Source organism: Ochlerotatus camptorhynchus, unplaced genomic scaffold (genome assembly GCF_037179485.1).
Source record: "Ochlerotatus camptorhynchus isolate MF236.1 unplaced genomic scaffold, CSIRO-AGI_Acam_v1.1 ptg000418l, whole genome shotgun sequence".
NCBI lineage: Eukaryota > Metazoa > Arthropoda > Insecta > Diptera > Culicidae > Ochlerotatus > Ochlerotatus camptorhynchus.
In genome coordinates, this window is record NW_027040904.1 from 640001 (window position 1) to 654363 (window position 14363).

Consider the following 14363-nt stretch of genomic DNA (forward strand, 5'->3'; position numbering starts at 1 on the left):
TTGCTGCTACGTCGCTGAAGGTTCTAAGAAAGGTAAGTAATGCTATCCGAACTATCTAATTTTTTTTTGGAAGCTCGATTTGACAGACTTTTATTTAATTAAAAAAATTGACCTGGGAATAATGAGAGAGAGAAGGATTAGTATTTTCCATTTAATTCCACTACTTTATTTGCTTATCCTTGACAGATACGCGTATTTCGTCTACAATGTGCAGACTTCTTCAGTGTCTTGTACTAATACTCGACTGAAGAAAAACATCGCATTTACCGAATATATATTAACACAGGTACATTTTCACTTAGAAACTAGGTAAACTTAAATTTAATGTTCTATAGGAACATTAAATTTAAGTTTACCTAGTTTCTAAGTGAAAATGTACCTGTGTTAATATATATTCGGTAAATGCGATGTTTTTCTTCAGTCGAGTATTAGTACAAGACACTGAAGAAGTCTGCACATTGTAGACGAAATACGCGTATCTGTCAAGGATAAGCAAATAAAGTAGTGGAATTAAATGGAAAATACTAATCCTTCTCTCTCTCATTATACAGGTATTCCACTAAGACGCCCACATTCATCAGGATTGACCTGGGAAGTTATTTTCTAGAAAAATACATTTTATATTTTAGATGACCGGAGTACTTTTTAACTATGTTCGCTTAATAATGCACAGCTATTTTAACTTTAATATGCACGAACTACTTCGCTCAATTTTCTATGATTTGAATGAAATTTATCACCTATGATGTGGTTTCCACAGGACTGAAGACTATCATTTCAAAATGGCGTGTGTGTTTTAACATATAATCTTTCCAAAAATCAAAATTCGAAAACTGTTGAATGTAAAGGGTGTCCACGATAAAATTGCATCACACAAAAACACATTGAAGTTTCTACAACTCAATACTGAAGGGATCATCGAGTTATAGAACAACAATTCCACAGGAAATCACCATCACAGTAGCCAAGAAATTCATTTTTATATGGTTATATTACTCTAGTGTGGAGTTGTGGAGAGTTGATAGTAGCCGTTACTTTAAATCCATGATATCGAATGTCTTGAAATTTTCAGTGAAGATTGCACACGTGTAGCTTATATGAAGATCCGAATGGTGTTTTTTGCTTTACATCCGAACGCAACCGAAACATCCATAACGGCTGGCTGCAGTCGCTTCGTGTCTGCCATCGCCCATCGATGAAGAGATAAAAAGATAGCATTATTATACCTTCTCTTTCTAAGAAAACGAGGTGCAACGGAATCCTTTTTGCGTCGATTTCAACTTTACAACTTTGACTATTCACAAAGGAGCTTGTAAAATCATAATCAAGCGTGATATTTTGCTCCAATATACCGCGTGATATTGAGAGCATATGAGAGTAGAAAAATATCAATTTGCTAATGATTATGCCATCACTGACTGAGCCCATCTCATTCTAAATCAGGGTGTTGACTACCTGGAAATACATGGAAAATCAGGGAATATCAGGGAATTCCTTTTTGGACCTGGAAAATCAGGGAATCTCAGGGAATTTAACTGAAATTCAGGGAAATATTTCTCAATCACAGACAAACAACTTAATTACTCGGTATAGTTCGAGGATGGTTTAAAATTTTAAATAGAGTTGCGAATTTCGATGGGGACGACTCTATCTACGATGCAGGAAATATTGTGTTTTGCTATGGCCAGGCATGGCAAATCATTTACATTCATTTCGTGCATTCATTTACATTCATTTGCCTCTAACTTTTTCCCTCAACAGAATTCCGTTAAATAATGTATGAAACTTTTGTAGGCTCTGATATTAGCTACAACTTTTGTCAATAACTCAAATCTGTATCTCTTATGCATGACGAACTACAGCGGGCAGAACTTGTTACTATTTTTCAGTGAATGTAATTAACATTCACTGAAAAACATAGGTAAGTTCTGTTCGCCCCGGTTCATCATGCATAAGATATACAGATTTGGGTTATTCAAAAAGGTTGTAGCTAATATCAGAACCTACAAAAGCTTCATACATCATTTCATGGAATTCTGTTGATGAAAAAAGTTAGAAGCAAATGAATGTAAATGAATGCACGAATTGAATGTAAATGATTTGCCATGCCTGGCTATGGCTAGCTGAGTAGATAGATGATTTTTTCTGATCACTTGTAGTTCTTGTTCCTTATTGTGTTCTTAACAGCCTGACTAGCTTAGAGAATAAACGAAATGAGTATTTACGATAATGGCCTTGGAATAGCACTGGATTGAATAATGATTCAAGAAACGTAGACTAACATTGCCTCGACAACATAGAGTGGCGTTATTCAGTATTCTAGGTATTTATTGTAAATCTGGTTAGCTTGGAAAACTATCTTCTCAGTGAAGTTTTAGTATTGCAATTGCGGTGAAATTAAGCTACTGAATTTTGGAGGTGAAAGCGTTGTTTTTACGATTTCCCACCCTAGGAATCTGGCCGTGAATTAGCGTTTTGTTAAGCGTATTATCCGGAATAATTTTCATGTGGAGCTGGGTCTCAAATTGTACTCAAGGGAGAAAAATATAATCTAATCTAATCTAATCTAGTCTCTAATCTAATACAAACGCAGCCAGTACGTGAAAGCATCCTGGAAAATGATTAGGTTAGATGAGGTCTAATCATTTTTCTTGTCTAATTGATGTTTACAGCATATCTGAGATATGATATAAACATCAATACGGCCAGGCCTACTGCGTTGTATTTGCCGCAAAGATGATTCTTGGAAATGAATGGGAACATTTCTTGAATCTACATACCGTACCAAACGCTCTGAGTTACTATGTGTAGTTGTGTGTAATGTGTAAATATTTGTACAATATGGTCAAGGGAGAAAAAATATAAAGGGATTAAAGACAAGTGTTTCATATGCAAGATGTAGGGGAACTGTGTAAATTTTGGCCCCTAGCGTTAGTTGAAAAAGTTCACGATATTTCGTGAAGTTCAACAAGAGATAAGTTCGCGAGTCATAGGGAGTTTTGGTGAATATTTTCAACACTGCTTCTAAGGGTGGGAAAATTTTCATGCCAAGGAACTCTTCTCATATCATGAAGTTAATCGAGCAAATTTGCTGCAAACGTTTAATGATTAAGCATGATTGCAGTTTCCTTCACACATCACTATTAATCATGAATTGAACTGATTCCCTGGCGCTTACAATTTGATAATTTAGGAAAATGCGGTGCCTTCCCGTTTTTGGCAACACGCGATTTCTGTCTTTTTTTTTTGCATCCTATACAATAATAAAATGTATCGAACGCTTTATTCAATTTGAGATTGTACATGGTTTAGAGGTCCATGTGGTATTTCATGAAAAAAATGTCAAGAAAGCACTACCTAACTAACAATTTTGGCTGCCTAACTAATACAGCCAAAAATTTCCTTATGCCGCTAATTTGTGGCTGTACAGGCTGGTCTGCAGCTAGAAATGTTTGTTGGGTCGTACATATCTGAGGAAAATAATAGCTGATGAGGTCGTGCCATGTAGACACCGTACCTGATTTTTTTTTTAAATTACTGGAAAATCAGGGAATATCATAGAATTTGGTTTTCTTCATTGAATCGAAACCCTGTAAATAATCAAATGCTTGGAGTTTCAACCAAAACCAGCTAAACGCTCTGGTGTCTTAAAAGTACATTATGCTGATCCCGGCCAGGCCAAACTGACAAAACCATTACTATCACTAAGAGTTGCCAAAAAATTACTTGTAGCTACCTGTGACGGGACTTGACAATCCAGCTTCTCACTCTTCTTAATGTTTTTGATGAATGCCCATCGAAAATTAGTGCATGGTGTTTGACGGAGCTGACCAATAATGCCAGGATTGCAAAATGATTTTTCTATTTTAATTTTAATTTGATTCTGAATTTCTACCGCAGTTTAGCACCTTGTACATAATTTTTGCTTAACACAATAAAAACAACCATAAACAAACAAGATTATCCATCTCTTAAAGCACGCCGTGGACCCTATTTTCCAACTTTCCTTTCGCAAATATAAACAATTAACAACGTCATTGACGTAAACATTGATTCCGGAATCACTGTCAGTCAGATTGATGTGATCCCTCTGTCCTTTTTATTCCACGATAACGGTAGTTATGGTAAGGTGTGGTACCTTCCTCTCGGAGTCGTGCAGAATCCAAAGAAGCCACAAAAGGTCCGCCTAATCTGGGACGCAGCTACTCGAGTAAATAGGATCTCGTTTAACGACATGCTGCTTAAAGGGCCAGATTTATTAATTTCGCTTTTTGCAGTGCTAATTAGATTCCTAAAGAAAAATATCGCAATTTGTGGTGACATCAAGGAGATGTTTCACCAGATCATCATTCGTCAAAAACCGGAATGCGCATTATTTTGCAGATCGTTTTCCTAGAGCAACGGAGGCGATTATAAAGGCTCACTACGTTATCTGGACAGCACATACATGGTAGATGAAGCAGTACAGTTGTTAAGTGACGTCAAGTATGTACACTTGCAAGGTGGTTTTGAAATCCGCAGTTTCTCATCGAACTCACCGGAGCTGTTGCGACAGATGGGAGAAACCGACAGTCCAGCATACAAGTCGATGAATCTAGATCAAACGGACGATGTTGAACGAATCCTTGGGATGGTGTGGAAACCGGCATCAGACATATTTCGTTCGATATTTCACTGAAACCTGACATCACTAAACTGCCGTTCTACGCATAACTGTCCCATGTTCTATGCAATCCTTAAGCACCGTGGGACTCTTATGCGTATAATGGCAGTAAACTACAAAATTCCATCGTACCGACCAAGCGAGAGGTATTGAGAACAGTGATGTCGCTCTTTGACCCTTTGAGACTATTGGCGCACTACATAGTCCAAGGGAAGATCCTCATGCAGGACATTTGGAGGTCCGGAACTGATTGGGACGAGCCTATCGGAGAAGTTCTTCGAGAACAGTGGTATGGATGGAGTCAGTTGTTGCGCCAGTTGGGAGCGGTAGAAGTTCCAAGATGTTTTTTCAGTGGAGCTAGCAGTGAGTCGCTGGATGACATGCAGATCCATGTATTTGTGGACGCCAGTGATACAGCATATTCATGCGTCGCCTATTTTCGCATATTAGATTTAGGTACTCCGCGGTGTGCATTGGTTGCTGCAAAAACGATAATTGCACCATTGAAACCACTTTCGATACCCCGATTAGAGCTGCAAGCAACGATGATAGGCAGCCGATTGGTCCACAACATTAAGCCTTCCTATCAAACAGCGTTTCCTGTGGGTGGATTCTGCAACAGTTTTAGCCTGGTTGAAGTCCGATGGTCATCGCTACCATCCCTTCGTTGCATTCAGAATAGGAGAGATTCTCAACTTGACAAACGTCGACGAGTGGCGGAAAGTTCGATCGAACCAAAACGTTGCTGACGTGGCGACCAAGTGGGACACTGGTCCAGAGTTCAATAAAGACAGTCGATGGTATAGAGGACCTTCATTTCTGTGGAAACCCGAAGAAGCCTGGCCGACAGAAGGGAAAGTATCGACAACAAAGGAGAACTTACGCGCTTCCTTCGTCCATCATCATGCGGTAGTGGAGCCTTTGATCGATGTCTACAGATTTTCGAAGTGGGAAAATTTACTACGGACGGCTGCATATATACGCAGAGCGGTTAGCTGTTTCTATCACCAAAAACTCATTAGCATACTTACTAGTGAGGAATGGTCAGGAGCAGAAAATCTTCTTTGGCGACAAGTGCAAATGCAGTGTTATCCAAACAAGTGCGCTGCGCTTCATTACAACAAAACCTATCCACACAAAGAACTAATGATCCTGACCAAAGCAAGTTATCGCCGATAACAACAGTGTGATTCGGATGAGCAGTAAGATAGGGCTGCACCTACTGCCCCACCGAAGCTAAGTATCCCATTCTTTTACCAAAAAGTCAGCGTCTAACGTTCCTCCTCGTCGGCAGTTATCACCGACAGTTCCTGCACGGCAACAACGAGGATGCGCCAGCTGTTTAGGATTCCACATCTGCGGTCTATGATCCGGTTTGTCGCCAAGGAGTGTCAATGACGCTGTATTACAAAAGCTGTTCCACGTCCACCAATGATGACATCACTCCCGCAAGAGCGTCTCACTCTGTTCATCCGACCATTTACTCACTCGGGTATCGACTACTTTGGACCTGTGTTAGTGAAGCAAGGACGAAATCTGGTGAAACGCTGGATTGTGCTGTTCATCTGTCTGACGGTCAGAGTGGAAGTTTCCTACAGTCTTACGAAGCAGTCCTGTGTGATGGCCATTCGCCGATTTATCGCCCGTCGTGGGTCCCCTGAGACGTTCTATTCTGACAATGGAACTAACTTTGTCGGGGCCAGCCGTCTGGCATCAACGAGAACTGTGCGGTGACATTCACGAACGCAAGGACGAGCTGGCGATTCAATCCTCCTTTGGCACTGCACATGGGTGGTCCATGGGAACGAATGGTGAGGTCTGTCAAGGTAGCCATGGCAGTGATTTCGGATCACCCTCATCACCCCAGCGGCGAAGTACTCGAAACGGTGATCCTTGAAGCATACACATACGTTCCACTGGATTCAGCAGAAGGGGAAGCACTTACACGCAACCACTTCCTCTTATATGGCACGAAAGGTGTACAGCAGTTACCTCGACTACTATCGGATGGAGTTGGAGCTCTAAGAGATAGCTGGAAGCTGGCACAACACCTGGCAGATAGCTTCTGGCAGCGATGGGTACGGGAATACCTACCAGATTTGACTAGACGAAGTGGCATCAACCAGTCAAGCCTTTGCAACCAGGAGATGTCGTCTTAGTGGTTGATGAGACTAAGTGGAACGGATGGGTCAAAGGCAGACTCGTCGAAGTTTCGGAGGCAAAGGATGGTCAAGTTCGTAGTGCTACAGTTCGTACTATGCACAGGATTATCAAGCGCCCTGTTGTGAAGCTAGCCCCTCTGGACATAGCTATTGAAGGTGCTTCCGGTGTAAATCAAGGAGCTCTGGAACTACACGGGAGGGGGAATGTTACGAAAACCGCTGGGCATTCGTCAGTCATCGAGAACGTGACTTCAGTACGCTCCTCGAACCGTCAGTCTGACATCTAGCGAAACACAGAACTGGAACGATGTGTGAAGAAACGTCATATGGAGCATAATTGAAATGAACGTGTTTATGCTTAGTAGATCGAGTTTTTCGAGTTTCTAAATAGTTTGCTGTAGTTTAGCTAAAGTGATTTGTAGGTCAATGTAAGAATATTAATTATTGAAATGTACACCGAGTGCAACAGGTATCCTTTATTTTTCAGTAGATAAAATCATTTATTACAGGATTTAAACGTAGTCAGTCCGAGTTAGTCGAGATACCGTTAAGGAACCTGTAAGTTACATTGTATTCGAAATTGGATTGAATTTTGGATTTGATTTCAAAGTGATTATAACATTATTCGTTAATTTATAGTGCAGACCCACTACAAAGAGTACAACGTATGTGATTGTTGCGGGAATTGTATACAAGGCATCGCACTGAAATGTAAGAAAGATCACTTTAAATGATTTCGTTCTCTTATAACAGTTTTCAATAAATTTTAGCTTGAAGCTGCTGTTAAAGTTGCTAATAAGAGGTGTCGTTACTGCCAGGAAAACTACCCGAACAACTGCTTTTTATTACCTTTAAATTAAAGCAGGTTTAGTCCAGGAGTTAGAAGGTGTTAGCTCTATTGCAGCTCCAGAGACCCATTTCAGAATGCCTGGTAATTCACGACCACTTCGAGGTCACTTTTACTTACAATAAGCCCCGCATGTTCCATCTGCCTTTATCAAATGGATAATGGTATCATAAACTTGCTGATTCAAAAAATATTATTTCCAAATCTGGCACGTATATAGTTTTGAAATTTGTTCAACTGTATTAAATCGATTTGAATGGACATTTCTTACCAATTTTGTTTCGAATACCTCTTGATTCATCTGCTGGCAGCCCTTACTGGCCTTAAAGCAACAACGCCTAAATCTCAAAGCTCTTCGGACGTCCCCTCGAAAATGCAATCGAGAAATGTATAAGAACAATCTTCAACTGGAACTTACTCACCAAATCAATACATCCTGGAGCACATTCCCGATGCTTATTTTTTTCTCGCAAACCCGTCGTCGTCGAACGGCAAAAAAAGGAACTCAGTGAGGAATTTTGTGATACGGAATTTTCACTGAACATAAACCGCGAATTCACGAATTTCACCACACCCAACTGCGAAACACGTTCAGAAGCACGTGTGGTACACTTTCTGGTTCGGGAGAAAACATCAAACAACGCAGGTAGCGACATCTCTTCTGATGCTTGCAGACATGATGAATCACGTTTTCTTTCTCGATTCTAAAACTTCCCGGAAAGCGAGAAAACCACCAATCACACACGTATAACCGTCTGGGAGGCAGAGTGCCAGCGCTAATCCGGCAAATGCAGCCGAAAACTATGAAAGCGAACGCACGCACAAAACAGAGAACAAACTTAAAACACAACCGTATCCAAAGGAGTTCGAAACTGCACTCCATGTCAAATAAGTGGCTCTTATGTACGCAAAAGTGAGGTTCCACCGAGATTTGAACTCGGATCGCAGGATTCAAAGTCCTGAGTGCTAACCATTACACCATGGAACTCTTGGTTACAATAGAGCATTGATTATTTTTCTGGATTTACACCAAAAATTATTAGTGTTTTTAAGTATGCAATTTTATTAGTTTTGGCCCAAAGCAGATAATGGGATAATGTAAATGGAAATGGTAATTTAAAGAAGGTAATATAAAATATTATATTCTAATATTCTACATATTTTCATAAAAACATATAAATTCATTGGGTCCCCTACCCGTCGACTGGTCCAGGGAAGAATAGCTAACTCCCTGTTGTTTAAATTTCGTGAATTGAAAGTGGGCTCTTCTCTCCACTCATTGGGACAAAACCTCGTATGATGCCTCGTTTTGTATTGGATTGGAACATTTTTTATCATTGGAAGGAGATTCTTCTTCCTCCTATGGATCACGCGTAAGTGTCTCTACTTAAGGGGCTACCCTCCATTTTTGGCGGTTGATACAATGGTAAATTGAATACAACTAGGTATCGTACTTGATCAAGTCATACGACGTGGACAGTGTGCTCTGCAACAATGAGTGGTATCTTCTGTATACATTACCTCGTACATTACATACATAGAAATCAGATAATCTGATTGGAAATATTTTTAAATCGTACCGCGTTAAAGCCGGCTACGAAAAATAAGAATAACTTGTGCACCAATTGATATGGATTCTAAAATATGGCCCGCAGTTTAAAAATGTTGGGTAGGCCTATTTCAAATCTTCTTGACCAGTGTACGATAAAGAGTAACCGCTTCCTTCATATTACAAAGTGACAGCTTAATCTATTGTCTAACTGTCAGATTTTCCGCATCGGATCAGATCCGGATGCATTGTGCGTGGCTCTGCAATTGTTTAATTCAATTCCGGTACCTTACCGTATCTAACACTAGAACGCCCACCTCCAAGCTTCCAATCAAATAACTCAATGCAAACTTCTTTGTCAGTGATAATTTATAGAATGCCGCATAAGAACTCACTCAGTTCCTGGTTAACGCAGCAACGTTCGCATCTTTATTTTCACTTTGATCGCGTGCAGTTCAAAACACCTCCGCCTTCCTCCCGGATAAAACTCGAGTCGAAGCAATTTGCCAATCAACGTCAACATCACTACACCGCACACCCTACCCTTCCTTCCATTTGAAACACCAGCAGCGGTTTTGCCGGGCATTCGAACACCGAGAGCTGAACACTGTTCGAATAGTAAGTGTGATACATTTTGTAGAATACTTATTGTACATATGTACATTAGGGTGGGTCAAGTTTGTATGGCAGATCAAACTCCTTGCTCCCAACTGCTCTTCTGATCTGTGTTGAGGCCCCTAACAAATAGGTCAAATTTAAACCAATTTGGTTGTGATCTGGATTTGCGGAAGAACTTTAAAGTTGGTATGGGAAAATGTATATGAAAGGAAAGAATCTATTAATTTTCTTTTCGAAAGTTCATCAAGTATATTTTTTCCTTAAACTTTGTCTCAGAGAGGTCATTTCAATTGAAAGGGACATTTTCGAGTTATGATTTTTTGCGAGATTCAAAATGGCTGAATTTCAGCAAAAATGTGAATGATTGACCATAATTAACAAATATGCTAGGTATCATGCAAATCGAAGAAGGTAGCATCAGATCGATTCGTCAATTGGCGTGGAACTGCTCAAAAGCTACACTACACGATGCAAAGCTCACATCGCTTGTAGAACTTATTTCCCACCGTCATACTTGGGTACTAACATAGCAAAGTAGGTATTGGTGCTCCCGACCGGTGCGTTGCGTTGTTGGTTGTTGTATGCAATTGCCCTTGATTACATGCAACTTGGACGATCCCGAGTTGAGTTAGAAAGATCAAATTGATGCACGATCGTTACTCTTTATTAGCTCAGAGCATATCAATGCGATAATATCTAATCGTTAGCGTCAATTGTAACGATAGTGAAATTTACCCTTTACCGCACAATTACATGAAGTAAGCTTTTTACTCGGGGTTTCCTCACCTTCTAGACTGATGAATAATTAATAATGTAGTTTATCGGGTATACGTACACTAGTTAACGAATCGTTCGGTATAAATTAGGCTGCATATTTTTTACCCAGTTGCTGGAAAAGAGAACCTAAGTAAAGTTTCCAAGATCGGAATTAAGAAAGGTAGGTACCTGCCTACGATGTTTACGGAAAAGTTTCACCACACATGTCGGGTGATGGATGGATCAGGGAAACTGTAACCTATCACGGTCACAGTGATTATTGCGGTTAGGGTTGCGGAACAGCTCAAAACTGCTTACTTGCGAGTATCCTGTATGTGTGGATTGGAAGTTTTAATAAGGTAATGGCATTTGCATTATCGTGCAGTGTTCTGGAAACACATCCGAATTTGATGAAAGAATCTTTCCATCATATGATGTATTTCAATTTCAGAGGTTTCCGAAAAAAGGACCAAGCCCAAGGGAGACGACTCTAGTTAAAATGCAGGGGAGATTTTGAAAATTTCATTAAAAAAGATGATAGTGAATAGGGGAAACGGCTCTAATGTTGGTCTATAGATCTAAGATTGGGCCCATCGCTAAAAATCTTCTATTTATCAATTTTATCTAGATGAACGCGTCATTGGGACTGTACTAATGGATATTTTTGGTCGCTATTGAAAATTTAGTCGATTGCTGAATTTATGTATGGGCCCAAAGGGGCATTTAGGCCGACATTACATTCTTCTTCTTCTTCTTCGCATTTCAAGCTTATTGCATATCGCACATTAGCTTATTGCGTGCTCTCAACTTAGTGTTCTAGATGCACTTCCACAGTTATTAATTGAGAGCTTTCGATGCCTGTACCATTTTTGCATTAGTATAATTGTGTGGCAAAGTCCAATCATACTTCTATGCCCAGGGAAGTCGAGAAATTTTCCAACCCGAAAAATTCCTAGACCGGATCGGGAATCGAACCCAGCCACCTCCAGCATGGTCTTGCTTTGTAGCTGCGCCTTTACCGACTGAGCTAAGGGAGGCCGACATTACATCCATTTCCGTTAGGTAGACGGATTTAGAAGCAAGAAATGGCAAAATACTTTTCGTAGATTGATTTGCTAGCGTGAGCTTCTTAGAGCATATAGATTTGCATTGAAGGCACATAATATACTCGTAATTACAGAAGGGAATACTTCTGGGCTGTATATCAAAATACCCTAAAAATTTTGGTTAACATTTCGTACTAAAAATTTAGATTTTCTCATGCACAATACACATCCCCCCCCCCCTGGCCCCCCTAGGATGGCCAAATACCCTCCGGGTTGAAAACCACTTATTAATCCAACATTTGTCTGGTCTTCCCATGCGTCTTCCCTCAGATAGTATCTACCCGAGTAGCACACTTTAATCACAATAAGTTACAGCAACTTGTTTATGACTGAAATAAGTCGTATATAAGTTTCTACAATTGATTTGTGCCAAGCGTGCTACTAGGGTAAGGAAGTTCACTCAAAGACTCCGGAAGAGCACTACGTTAAGAGCACACATAAGTTCCAGCAAGAATGTATTAAACCAGGAAAAAAAAAGAACATTAGCTTCGCTGCATATCCTGAACAAAACCTTGCCACATAACATGTGAGTAATACCTCTAGCAGATAACAAGAAACAAACTACGGATCTTCATACAACAACCATTCCGATCCTCTGTTTTAAATCTACGCACGCTATATCGCACATATGACCGGTACATACCAGCAGTGCGCAATGAGGATATTACTGCCAGTCCATATTTGCACGTCATAAAACCGGTCGAGTGGAAAAATGCTCAATAAACCCCATTTAAGGATCGCACGCAGGCTAAGGTTGAGTACAATGCCGGTGCTCTTTGTTCCGACGACGAGGCGACCAAACAAAGTTCATGTTTTTGATGCTACTGCTCTTTTCCTTGATGCACTTGAACTCCTGGACAAGATCAAAGCAGCCCCCGTCTCACAGTGGTGGCCATTGAACACGTGCTGGTACTCTATCAATCAGAGAGATGACACGCTAATCGTCACAGGGTGAAATCATCAAAGGCAAAGTGCTTTGCGAAAATTACCATACATTTAAACAGTAATCAGAAAACTATTGTCTCCCAGCGTTGTGTACATGCGCATTAACCCGATCGCCACCCTGCGAATGAGGTGCAGATGCTGACGCGTTAGCTAATCATTAGTGTGTTGTACAACAAACACTACAGTGCAGCAATGTCTAATTACTACTAGCTAGTCCGAGGAGACCTACCTTTTCGAGTGCTGCACTCTGTAATAATCGTTGTGGCACAGACAGGTCTAGTTCGTTGTGGCCAAGGTCGATGTGATTGGACCAACCATCAATAACCAGCCAGCCGAACTGCTTTGAGAGTTTCACATCAATGTAGCGCTGAGTGGTGATCGCCATAAAAAAAAGTACAATGCGATTTTAAGTCACCCGTATGTCACATTCGTCACCACAAAAGCATATTAAAAGCTGCCATGGAAATAGCGTCATTAAATTGTCTGGCTGTTGGCAAAGCAGGCGGACTGAATCAGCGGGTCAAAATGCAATGAATCGGGTACTACCCGAGTGAAAGATGACTGACCATGATCTTCCGTGGTTGAACGTGACAATTATGTGAGCTTTATTTCTGGTTACGGTTCTCGCCGCAAAACGGGTTGAAATCAGCAATGTCAACAGACAGAGAGTATAATCACGTCTTTTTTTGCACGGTCACTGTGTTTTTCCAATCTATAGAGAAAAATTAGCATTGCATTTGACAACCGCAGCATGATTTTAAAGCTGTGGTGGTTACATGCAATGTTAATTTTTCGTTGGGTTGGCAATATAGCGGGTAAAATGGGTGTCCAAGATTGAGTGCATACTTTTACGATTTGAATATTTAGAAGCCTTACGTAATTTTATCACGCAAATATTAAGATACTCGCCCAGCTTAAGGTGAAAGTGATCTAGTGAGTAAATAAACATTTCAAAAATGGTAATCCCTCTGATATTACTTCAGATTGGAAAAATCTAAGTGATGGTGAGTAATAATGTCAAAATGACGGGAAAAGTCCCCTCTTTCGAATGGTGAAGGTTTTGTGAATGGCGATTTTATTTGCATTAAAGTTGTTCACCAAAGACACTGTGTACTTTGCTTTTCAATATTTCCTTTAAAAAAACTATAACACCTGACTTACTAATCGATAAATCGTAGCAATTTATAAACAAAGATTGCCAAAACTAATCTTCTGTTACTTAGTTACATTTTGAAACTCTTCATGTTGATGAAATATCGAAGCAACCTGTTAATTTTCCCATTGAATCAGACTATGGCTCTGTACCAAAACGTCAAATCCCTTACACACTTAAATTTTTTCGCCGAGATTCCAACAGCCGAGTAGTTCTGCAATTTATTTTGCTGAGGTTCAGTAAAACAATTACCGAGACTCAGCTAACAAATATCATTTTGCTGATATATATCAGCTAGCAAACAGATATTTTGCAGATATATCAACAAAAGTAAATGCCGAGGTAATGGGCTGTTGGAGATTTTACCGAGCTAGATTAGTGTGTGTTGGTCTCAGCACGTTAAAATCGAAAACATGTTGGATTCAAACTGAAACAAGGAATCAGAAATAGCTCAAAATGACGATTAACGAGCCAAACGATAATGCTATGTCAGCAATGGAAATCACTAATGATATAATCTTCTTCCCTTTTTATCACGAAAAACTGCCTTGGCAATATAGCTCG

At 40.1% G+C, this 14363-nt stretch overlaps 1 protein-coding gene and 1 non-coding gene across 2 annotated transcripts in view; one reads left to right on the top strand and one right to left on the bottom strand.

Annotated features, from left to right (window-relative positions):
- LOC135711096 (alpha-tocopherol transfer protein) overlaps window positions 1-14363 on the top strand; it is a 63922-nt gene that overhangs the window by 232 nt on the left and 49327 nt on the right. The window contains exon 1 of the mRNA XM_065233839.1: window positions 1-32. This exon is cut by the window's left edge and continues 232 nt beyond it. The gene's annotated coding sequence lies outside the window, so the exon portion shown is untranslated. The remainder of the gene's footprint in view (window positions 33-14363) is intronic.
- TRNAQ-UUG (transfer RNA glutamine (anticodon UUG)) lies at window positions 8589-8660 on the bottom strand. Its single transcript has one exon. It is a non-coding gene; the product is annotated as a tRNA-Gln (tRNA).